This window comes from Capricornis sumatraensis, chromosome 1, assembly GCF_032405125.1.
Source record: "Capricornis sumatraensis isolate serow.1 chromosome 1, serow.2, whole genome shotgun sequence".
Classification (NCBI taxonomy): Eukaryota; Metazoa; Chordata; class Mammalia; order Artiodactyla; family Bovidae; genus Capricornis; species Capricornis sumatraensis.
Window position 1 is genome coordinate 254,542,783 of NC_091069.1, and position 9,138 is coordinate 254,551,920.

Sequence of the window (9,138 nt, forward strand, 5' to 3'; positions counted from 1 at the left end):
TCAGTAAATGCTAAATGTTCACACGGCAAGGCCAGTGGGGCATATTGAGGTTTCCTTTATTCGGTATTAATTCCTGCTGTGAGCAGGAGGCGCTGGTGACTGCCCACAGTCTCAGACACTTGACTTGTACTGTCGCATGACCCATTAGGTCATTATTTGACACGGAGGAATAATCAAAGGTTAGATACGTACTAGTGGTTCTCCACTGGCTGCATTTTAGAACCACTTGTGGAGTTCTTAGGAATCCCAGCGTGAGGATGCTCCCCATACTATAAGAGTTTTGAGGGTTGAACCAATTGTCAGACTGTTTTTAAGGCCTCCCAGTGCACCATCAGAGCCAAGAGCCATTGATCTACACCCTCTAGTGATGAGTGTAAGTGTTGAAGTCAAGTGGTTCCTGAAACCAACCCAGAATCTGCATGGCCACTTTCTCCTGGGGTACGAGGTCAGGGAAAGGGAAGCAGAGCTGGTGCCCAAGTTAGAAATATAAATAACAACAGAATGCTATACTGTGAAAAGACTTCCCCACTGCCTCCCTGAAGGTGACCAGTATTTTTTTGTATGTCCTTCCAGAAAATATTAGCTGCATACATATACACATTCATATATATGCGTTCAGTTTCTATTAAATTTTATATCTTTATATTTGATTATATATTTGTATCAAATCTACACAGGTATTATACCATGTAATTGGTAACATTTCCATATTACTCTTTGAACAGCTTTAGTAGCATTTTAAAATGACATGAATACGCTCCCAATGCTCCTTTTCTTTCTTTCTGGAAAAAACACTACTGTGAAAATAAATACCCACCACACATACTTTTTCAAGCATATCCAGAATGTAAATTCCTTGTCATGAATACTGATTGGTCAAAGAGTATATGGTATGTTAATTTTAATAAATGTTGCCATCCAGAAATCGTTGTACTTAAACTCCTATGAAAAATAAATGTACGAGTGTGTTTCTTCCTATCTCCATCAAACTTACTAATATGTGGGAAAATGGAGGCTTGCATTTCTTTGCCCCAGGTTGAACATGTTCCCATGTTTTATTGGCCACTTTAATTCCTCTTCCTGTGTCTCTGTCATAACTCTGCCGCCTCTTTTGGATTCTTCAGTTTATTGTTTTAAAGAAGCTGTGAGTGTCTGTTACTGTGGCCACAAATGGCTCCAAGCTTTCAGAAAACCTGCTGTTGGTTAAATCTTACTTTGCATGGTGTCACATAGATTCATTGGGATGGAGTGAGAGACTCACTGGAGTCATGTTTTTCTGGCCCTTGAACAGCATGTGGCTTTATGGGTGCCGACCCCCATTTAGTCAAAAAATCCACATACTTTTGACCCACCCAAAGTTACTAATAACTTGACCAGAAGACTTACTGATGAATAGTCAAGTAGCATATGTTATATGTATCATTTACTGTATTCTTAAAGTAAGCTAGAGAAGGAGTCATAAGGAAAATGTTTAAAGTACTGTACTACCAAAACTTGTCATTTGTTTACAAAAAGATGGACCATCTCAGTGTGTACTTCAGTATTGTCTCGTGTGAAAGATACTGAAAATGGGAAGGTAATGTGAAGAATTCATATTTATTTACAGGTATAATGATTCATGTACCGATAATGAAGAAGCAATAATATGATTGCTTTATGGCAGCCTAGTGTAACTGATATAATTGCTTCATGATAGCCTATTCTGTACACTAATTATTATCAAATTTTTATGGTATACAGTTTTATAGTCATTATGGCATACAGTATTATAGTCATATTCTTAATATAGTATTGGAAATGTTGCAGTTTTTTTGAAACTTACCTGTGATGATAAGCAGTTCTTCCAGTTAGAAACATACTGTATGGTAATATAATTTGAGAGCAAAGTTATAAAATAGGAAAAACACATTAATTTTATATTAAGTTTCACTCACCCTATAGTATCTCTGTATATTTTATACTTTTATGACATACCTAAATTTTCCTTATTAAATAAATCATGCACTGTTACATATGAATTCTGAAGTATAAATGATTTACACCATGTTAATTTCAGGAGTACAGCATAGTGATTCAGTTATATATGTATGTCTTTATATTTTCTCTTACAGGTTACTACAAAATATTGAGTATAGTTCCCTGTGCTATACAGTAGGTATGCTTTGGTTATCTGTTTTACATATAGTAATGTGTATATATTGATGCCAGCCAACTAATTCAGCCCTCTCCTCCAACTTTTTCTAAGATTTTTAGATATTTCTGGGTCATGCAGCTCAACTGTATTTTTAAATTGTAATCTCCCCCCCAAATTTCCAATATATTGAAAAAAATCCACATATAAGTGAACCCAGGCAGTTCAAGCCCATGTTCAAAGGTCAACAATATTTGTCTTTTGGACGTTGGTCACAGCTCACAAAGAATGCCATTAATATCCTTCCATTTGGCATAGAGGAAAATATATACTGTTTTCCAGGATTAATTTTGTGATCACAAAGTTAGTTTACATATACTGGCCTCTAGAGAGAAATTCAAGACCAGAGAAGACAGTCGTCGTAAATTCAAGCCATTCAAATGCAGGTGAAGTTTTTAGGTGAATGGGGTCATAGAGAATGAATTAACCATTACAATGTGTGAATCACGTTAAATTTCCTGAATAAGCATTCTGCTAAGAATGGGCTGAGTAAATTCAATTACCTATTTCAAACAGATAAAACAAGTTGAAGATTCAGTGTTAATTTCTTGCAAAGCAGTCAGGACTCAGTATTATGGTAACAATACATAGACTCAAAAGAACTTTGTACCCCAACCTGGCTAATCCTTAGGTTGAGTGTCTTCAGTAGGTAGGTATTATCCAGAACTCAGCTGTATCCTCATAACAGTGTAATGGTGCTTTATATTCACGAAGTATTGAGTACATGAGTCAACAGTCTTACCTATGGGTTTCTTGTTAAATACTGTGGAAAATTTTGACCTGTGTTTTCAACTGTGTGGCCAGTTTTCAAAGTGTTTGCTGTGATCTGAACCAGGGCTGACTGGAAGTAAGTTTGGGCTTTTTGTTTTCTTTTTCTGAATAGACAGTTGTCCCATGTTTTTGCGAGTCCCTTGGTGGAGTGTCCCTCTGTGCAGACAGCTGAGACACTAGAGGGGGCTCTTCCCAACTTGCTGTGTGACTTGGGAGTTGTCTAAGCAGCTCACAGTCTGACCTTTTCCTGGGCATAGAATTAGAGGGGTCTAGGGTCCATGGTGCTGGACAGGGAGGCCTGGCGTGCTGCGATTCATGGGGTCGCAAAGAGTAGGACACGACTGAGCAACTGAACTGAACTGAGGGTCCATGGGGTCGCTAAGAGTTGGACACGACTGAATGACTTCACTTTCAGTTTTCACTTTCATGCACTGGAGAAGGAAATGGGAACCCACTCCAGTGTTCTTGCCTGGAGAATCCCAGGGACGGGGGAGCCTGGTGGGCTGCCGTCTATGGGGTCGCACAGAGTTGGACACGACTGAAGCGACTTAGCAGCAGCAGCAGGGCAATAATAAATACTATGTATCATTATATAGTATCTATAATTCCATTATGTAAACTATATGATAAAAGTATTCCCTGTAATCACTTTAACCAGTAGTTTCTCATTTTCTACTAATTTACTGTGTTCTTAAATTGTTTTTTTCAGTATCAGATATTTTAAGCTCTATAATGGAAATTTGGGGGTTTTTTTTTGGGGGGGTGCATACTGGGTGGCTTATGGAATCTTAGTTTCCTGACCAGCAATGGAACCAGGGCCCCCAGCAGTGGAAGCACAGGGTCCTAACCACTGGACCACCAGGGAATTCCCTCTATAATAGGAATTTTCAAATGTATACAAAAGTACAGAAACCGTTCACTGCAGCACTGTTTACAATAGAGAGGACATGGAAGCAACCTAAATGTCCATCAACAGAAGAATGGATAAAGAAGATGTGGTACATAAATGCAACGGAATATTACTTAGCTATAAAAAAGAATGAAATAACGCCATGTAGAGCAATGTCGATGGGACCTAGAGACTGTCATTGTGAACTAAGAGAAAGACATATGATGTTGGTTATATGTGGAACCAAAAAAATGATACAAATGAACTTATCTGTAGAACAAGTAGATTTATAGATGTAGAAAGCAGATTTATGGTTAACAGGGGGTAAAAGGAAGAGGGAGGGATAAATTGGGAGATTGGGGTTGATATATATACACACCACTATATATAAAATAGATAACCAAGGACTTACTGTATAGCACGGGGAACTCTTCAGTACTCTGTAATGGCCTATAGGGGAAACGAATCTAAAAAATGGATGTATGTATAACATTCACTTTGCTGTACACCTGAAACTAAAACAACATTGTAAATCAACCATACTCCAATAAAAAGGAAAGTAGAAAAACTATTATAATGAACTCATGTGCACCCATCACTTCAACAGTTTCCAACTCATGGTCAATCTTGTTTTATCTATATTCCCATTAACATCCCTCTGGTAATAATTTGTGATTGTAAATATTGACTAATTTTTTTATTGTGTAAGTATATACCATTTTTAAGTGTACAATTTAGAGGCATGAAGTACATTCATATCATTGGGCAACTACCTCCACCATCCATTTCCAGAACTTTTTCAACATTTCACATAAACTGTATATCCTGTAAACAATAACTTCCCATTCCCACCTGTCCCTTGGTGGCCTCTACTTTCTGTCTCTACGAATTTGCTTATTCTAAATATCTAAGTGGAATCATAACGTGTTTGTTCTTTTGTGTTTGGCTTATTTCACTTTGCATAACATTTTTAAGGTTCATCTATATTGTTGCAGATACCAGTTTCATTCCTTTTTAAGGCTGAATGATACTCCATTGTATGGATATACCATATTTTATCCATTCATCCATCCATGGACATTTAAGTTGGTTCCACTTTTTACTGTTAATAATGCTGCTATGAATACTATTGTATAAATATCTATTGGTGTCTTTGCTTTTAATTCTTTTGGGTACATACCTAGGAGTGGACTCTTCCTTTTTTCCCTCCTCTTACCTGTGCTTTTCAAACAACTAGATTATCTACAGCACATATTAGTCATTCCCACTCCCAAGTTCTCTAAATTCTAGCCATAACTCAGAGAACATCTAAAAACTACATTGTCCTAGCTTCCTCTCGACTTAAGGAGCATGCAGTCATATTCATCAACATGAGACATCGTTTGTAGACGATTTGTATACCTTTTGTAAAACTGGCTAAAAGCGTTTGACTAGCATTTATATAAGAATCCATGACAACTCTTTCCTAAAAATGCTAGAAAAGAAAAATTTTTTTAAAAGCAAGAGTTGGCTCCTCAGACAAACCTGTATTTCCTTTCATCAAGGCTTTGCATCACAGGATATTTGTTCCCTTCCCTTCCAGGAAACTCACAGGTAAAATGTCACATTTGGAAAATTAACCCATTTCTAAAGGCCTTGCTACATTCATTTCTGCCTTCTGATTAACGACCTCACTTTAAAATGTTAAATTCTATTTTTAGGAAGTGTTCATAAGCGCATCTGTTAATTGAGGTATACTGTAAGCACCAGGTACTGAATAATCACATAGTTATGAATTCTCCAAAATTATCTAGAGACTATATAAATACATCAAAAATATATAAAAAACCCAAATCCCAATTTTTGTTTGCCAAAGGAGCAAGAGACCTAATTGAATTCAGGGCCAAAACATCCAGAGAGAAGGCGGGCAAGGTGGGGAGTGGGAGAGTCACGTCGGGGAGGCTCTTGAGCTGTCTTCTGCAAGGTTGCACAGGGTAGGACTGGCTTCACAAAACCCCTTGTCCTTGAAGGCCCAGAAACCTGCTGTCAGTCAGCACAAGGAGATTGTCTGTTTATCTGGACCAATCTCATTTCAACCAAGCTCCCAGACTAATGTATGGAATCAGGATTCCAATTAATTTAGAAGGAGAATTTAAACCCCCTGAAGAGGGCATGGCAGCCCACTCCAGTATTCTTGCCTGGAGAATCCCATGGACAGAAGAGCCTGGTGGGCTTGTAGTCCATAGGATCACAAAGAGTCAGACACAACTGCAGCGACTGAGCACACATGCTCGCACATGAAACACACTTGTCCACATGACCGGCTTGTTTATGTCCAGAGACTTCTGGGTCCCTGATCCACCCATCCTTTCCCACGGCCAGGTCCCACTGCTTCTTTGTATCTCTATTGTTGACAGTGAGTTTCTTTACCTTCAATTCGCATTTCCCAGAGCTGTTCATTCCAAAACTCTATCACTTGAAACCCACTTTAAGTGTCTCCTCTTCAAACTTTCTTTGATTCTTCAAGTCTAAAGTAAGTTCACATTCAGGACTGTAAAAGCACATTGTTCCTTTCATGTTTCTTTTCACTGTGTTTTGCTGCTGCTTTTGTTCAGTTGCTAAGTCATGTCTGACTCTGCAACCCCATGGACTGCTGCCTGCCAGGCTTCCCTGTCCTTCACTATCTCCCACAGTTTGCTCAGACTCATGTCCATTGAGTTGTTGATGCCATCCAACCATTTCATCCTCTGTCACCCCCTTCTTTTGCCATCAATCTTTTCCAGCATCAGGGTCTTTTCCAATAAGTTGGCTCTGTGCATCAGGTGGTCAAAGTATTGAAACTTCAATTTCAGCATCAGTCTTTCCAATGACTATTCAGGACTCATTTCCTTTAGGATGGACTGATTTGATCTTGCAGTCCAAGGGACTCTCAAGAGTCTTCTCCAACCACAATTCAAAAACATAAGTTCTTCGGTGCTCAGCCTTCTTTATGGTCCAACTCTCACATCCATACACAACTACTGGAAAAACCATATCTTTGACTATATGGACATTTGCTGGCAAAGTGATGTCTCTTCTTTTAAATGCTGTCTAGGTTGGTCACAGATTTTCTTCCAAGGAGCAAGCGTCTTTTAATCATGCCTGTAGTCACTGTCCACAGTGATCTTGGAGACCAAGAAAATAAAATCTGTCATCGATTCCACTTTTTCCTCATCTATTTTGCCATGAGGTGATGGGACCAGATGCCATAATCTTTATTTTTTGAACGTTGAATTTTAAGCCAGCTTTTCCACTCTCCTCTTTCATGTTCATCAAGAGACTCGTTAGTTCCTCTTCTCTTTCTGCCATTTGAGTGGTATCATCTGCACATCTGAGGTTGCTGATATTTCTCCCAGCAATCTTGATTTCAGCTTGTGATTCCTCCAGCCCAGCATTTCGCATGATGTACTCTGCATATAAGTTAAATAAGCAGGGTGGCAATATACAACCTTGACATACTCCTTTTCACTTTATTTTTAAATTATTATTTGGATACATGACAGGAGGCCTGAAGACCGTTTCTGTGGTTTATTTTGAAACACTAGTGACCAAAAGGGCTTCCCTGGTGGCTCAGAGGTTAAAGTGTCTGCCTCCAATGCGGGAGACCCGGGTTCGATCCCTGGGTCGGGAAGATCCCCTGGAGAAGGAAATGGTAACCCACTCCAGTATTCTTGCCTGGAGAATCCCATGGATGGAGAAGCCTGGTAGGTTCACTATCTATCACTAGTGACCAAAACAGGTTACAGCTGTCAGGTAGTCACTGCACAAGTGAAAGTCGTAGTAGTCTTGGGTGAGTCTCAGAGTTACAGTGTCCCCACCTGTCCTACAGAAGGGCCCTGCTTTTTCTTTTAGCAGACTGCAAATTCTCCTGAGAGTAAGTCTGCTTTTAAACTGCGGTGTTGGAGAAGACTCTTGAGAGTCTCTTGGACTGCAAGGAGATCCAACCAGTCCATCCTAAAGGAAATCAGTCCTGAATATTCATTGGAAGGACTGATGTTGAAGCTGAAACTCCAATACTTTGGCTGTCTGATGCAAAGAGCTGACTCATTTGAAAAGACCCTGATGCTGGGAAAGATTGAAGGCGGGAGGAGAGGGGACGACAGAGGATGAGATGGTTGGATAGCATCACCGACTCAATGGACATAAATTTGAGTAAGCTCCGGGAGTTGGTGATGGACAGGGTGGCCTGGCGGTGAGGCCGTCCATAGGGTCGCAAAGAGTCGGACACAACTGAGCGACTGAACTGAACTTAAGTCTGCGTCAGCTTCGCTCTCCACTGTGTATCCAGGTCCAGCATAGGGTCCAGCATATAGCAGATGCTCAGTAAATGTTTGCTAAATTAACAAGGGAAGAAGTGACTGGACTCCCTCATCCTTCCACCGATGCGTCGTTCCGCAGGGAAATAATAAACTGGCGGGAGCCAGCCGAGTCCAGGGGCGCTGCTCACGCCTCCGTGGCGGGGCGGGGCCTCTGTGGAAACCCCGCCTACGAGGAGGGGGAAGTCTCTAGAGCCCCGCCCACTCGGAGGCGGGGAGTCCCGATGCCCCGCCCACCAGGAGGCGGGGTCTGCGGCGCGCGGGAAGCGGCGCGCGCGCGGCGGCGGGAGCTGGCGGCCCAGCGGCCTGAACGGGTCCCTGCAGGTACTGCTTTTCCCGCGCGGCCTCTCGCGTCCCCGCGCTTTCCCGGCCGGGCCTGGGTGAGGGGTGAGGAGCCGGGTGAGGGTGGCGAGCGGCCCTCTTCGAGGGCCAGCCGCGAGGACCCGGGGGAGCTTAGGAGAAGCGCCCCCGGCGGCCTCCTCTCAGCCAGGTCTCAGTCAGGTCCGGTTCCGGCTTTCCCGGCTGCCCCCTCGTCCCCGGCCTCGGTCGGCTTGCCGAGCAGCCCTTCCGCCGCGGCCCCTGCCCTCCCTCACCCCCGGTAGCCGTCTCCCCGGGGCGCCCACCCCCAGATACCCGGTCTCGCCCCCTCTCAGCTTGGCCTGGCCCGGCCCGGGGCTTGCTTTCCCCTCCCTGGGTGTCCGTCCCTCGGTGCTTTTCCGGACGTACCCGGAGAATAAACTGAAAACAGCCGCGGACTCCGCGAACCACTTAAGGTGGAGCTGCGAGGGCTGCGTCAGAGGGCCGCACTGACATCCTCTCCCATGGTCGGCAGGGCTCCTGGCTCAGGCTTGAGCGTTCAGTGCCTGGTCCCTGGCTCGAAGATTGATCTCATCACCAACCATTTGCAGCTCTCTCTCCTCCGTCTTTGGAGAACCAACGGGGGCACCCCAACC